Genomic DNA, 3229 nt, shown 5'->3' with positions numbered 1-3229 from the left:
ACATCAGGAATATATTAAAATAATCTCCTGGTTAACAGCTTCCTATAGTGTACAAAAACCTATAAAAGGCTGTTATTTATTGCACAAAGATAAGGAGAAAGTGGAAAAAAATCTGGAAATTGAAGTTGTTTTCTGTATGATTGAGTCTCTTATATCATTGTGTAGGAATTTTATCCCAACACGTCTTTTTACAATATTGCTTCACTGCCTGTCTGACCCAGTTTGGTCCAAGCCTCAGGTATTAGAAACATGGCCTCATATTTGACTGTAGAAAACTTTGCCACTCAGAGGAGTAGTTCATGGTCGACTTACTGACTGTGACGCAACCAGGTTTGTGAAGTTTTAACACAAGCCCAAATCATCACATCTCCACCATCACCAAGCATTTCTACTATCAGTCTAAACGGTATTTTTCCATATCTTGTGCTTCATTTAGGTGCAAATCTGCAGGTTGTGCTGCTTGATTCTTTGCAGAGAGAAGAGGTGTTCTCCTTCAACGCTTCCAAACAAGCCATAGTTTTTTAATCTGTTTTTGAATGTCCTGCCATAAACTTTAACATTTAACATGTTAACTGATGTATGTGGAGTCTGAAATAGATGTCTGGATTTTTTGTAATTTCTCTGAGCATTGCATGGTCTAAATATGGAGGGAATTAGTTAAGATGTCCACTCTTAGGAACACTGGCACCTGTCCTAAATGTTTGCCACTTGTGAATAATCTCTCTCATTTTAGAATGATGGACCTCAAATTGTTTTTAAAAAGCCTTATAACCCTTCCCAGATTGATGGGTACCAACAATTTTTTCTTGCAATAAATTTAATTAGTTGTCTTCTGTACATCTATCAGTCTCTAAAGACATTATTTTATTTATCTGTGACCAGGTAAGATCCTTGAGATTTAGAATCTCAATTTCAAGAGAATCCTGGTCAAGTTGGTAGCAGTTCAAAACATCTCTAAAATACAATGATCACATACAAATACACATTAAAAATCATAAAAGGTCTGTGAAACTGTAAACAGCTTTTTCAGTGAACAGGTATGAGCCCCTAGCATTATGGAAGCATTTTGACAACTCTTTTTTAAAAACTTATTTTTACTTTTAAAACCAACATTTCACTTGTCAGTCAGAAAAACAACCTCACATTTTAACTCCAGAACACTTTAGTACGCAGAGGAGTTTAAGCGTGGCTCAATAACTGCAAGGTGCCCCTCATCACTGCGTTTGGCACTTGGTTTGATTGGTATGTTCTGAAATACAGTGTTTGTTTTTTCCAAACATCTCTGCTCTGGTCTCATCTGTCCACTGAACATTGTTCCAGAAGTGTGGTCATTTATTCAGATGCAAATCTGCAAGCCTACTGTAATTCATGCTGCTATTTTCTCTTTAAAGAAAAGAGGCTTTCTCTTTACAACCATGCAATAATCTCTCTTTTTTGTCTTCTTCTTATTATCCTGAGATGGACTTTAACATCTAACATGCTGTCTGATTGCAGAGCCTTAGTTGGAACTCTTGGGCTTTTTGCAATTTCTCTGACCATTCATGTTCTGACCTTGAGGGGAATTTGCTGCATTGTCAACCCTAATAAGATTGGCAGGAAATACATTTTCCTGTTATACAGTAATAGACTTCAAATTATTTGGAAATTGCCCTAAAACCCCTCCCAGGTTGACAGGCATCAACCTCTAAGCTTCTACGGTAATTGCTGTGGTCTTTCCACATTGGCATCATGTTAACACACATACAAAAGTACACACCAAAGCAGCAAACAGTCAAAGCTCCTGCTGTTATAGTGGTGATCAAGTGCATTTTAATGAGCAACTGGCTGCAGGTAAAAAACATTGCAGAATCTGGTTAAGACCAGGTCAAATCACTTTTATTATCTTTTTATATGTAAAACTCTAAGGTAAGGCGTTTCCACTGCATTGCTCTCCCATCTTTGTCTCCTGTCCTCATATCAACCCATCTATATATAGCAGGGTTGTTCCTGCTCTCTTTCTCTGTCTGCAGTTCTGGAAAAGTGAGTGGTGGGCGCTGCAATCTGAATGAGCAGTTTTATCTGAGCAGGAGGAGGCTGAAGAGAAAAAGAAAATGGGATGAAGAAAGCACCATTGACAGAAAGGCAAACACGAGTCAGCCTCCGTCCCCCTCAGGCCCTATTGTCTCTGAGTGCTAGACGCCAGTGAAGGACAGGAATCTAAAAGAGAGAGAGGACAGTGAGCTGTGAGTTGTGGCTTTGTTTGGACAGCTGGCCTCAGACTGTGGAAGCATAAAGCTTTGTTTGATTAGATTAAAAAGTGTTATTGTTTTCAACATTATAAGATGACCCCTGCCAGGTCAGCATAACATCAACTCAGCAGTCCAGTTTAGCTCAGGAATGAGGAGTTGATCAAAATCATGAGAATGTTAATGCAGAATGTCATGTAGGCCAACTTGATGTTTTCCAGATGTCTGGCTGGAGTGTATTCCTGGAAAAGTAGAGAAAAGCAATGTTGTAGGTGCCAAGAAGGTTTACGTAAATGAGTATGATGATTTCAATTGGTCATGAGGACCTAAATACACACCAATGCTTTGCATCTGTATAAAACCACCCTGTAAAGACTGAAGGGAAGGAAGACTTCTGGAATTTTGATGATGAGGATTTGTGCGCTTTGAATAAAGTTCCCCCGGTGAGGACTGTTTGAGAGAGATTTCTCTGAGTTCTGTGTTAATTATTTTAGCTCATTGATAAGACCGCCATCTCCTACAAGAAACGGTGAAAGTGCACGCAGAGGAGAAAGATGGACGAGACATGGAGATGGAAATGAAGGAGAGAGCTCTGGACTGACCTCCTTCATCCTCCTTAGTAATATTTACACATGAGCAACACATATACACTGAAGATGGCCATGATTCCCCCTCACCTACACTCCAAGTGTTAATCATCGCTCAGTCACTGGATGACAAGGGTTTAATTTAACATGTTGCATCCATCATGCTAAAATGCTGCTCAGAGTTCGCAAATTCGCCCCAAGTCGCCCATTGTTCACGCAATTAATTCAGCTACTGGATGGCGCAGGTGCCTCTTTTCACCCACTTCAACAGATAATGTGTGTTAATTTGTTCCAGGGAGGAAACACAGAGCAATAGAGGAGGAGGGCTTGGTGCACCGAGGGGTGTTAGGAGAGGAGAAATGGGCTGGGCCGGGCCTGAGATGAGGGGTGTGGTTGGATATAAACCAGGGGACAGTG

This window comes from Girardinichthys multiradiatus, chromosome 6, assembly GCF_021462225.1.
Source record: "Girardinichthys multiradiatus isolate DD_20200921_A chromosome 6, DD_fGirMul_XY1, whole genome shotgun sequence".
Lineage (NCBI taxonomy): Eukaryota > Metazoa > Chordata > Actinopteri > Cyprinodontiformes > Goodeidae > Girardinichthys > Girardinichthys multiradiatus.
The sequence above is the reverse complement of the archived record's forward strand: the minus strand, read 5'-3'. Positions refer to the sequence as shown.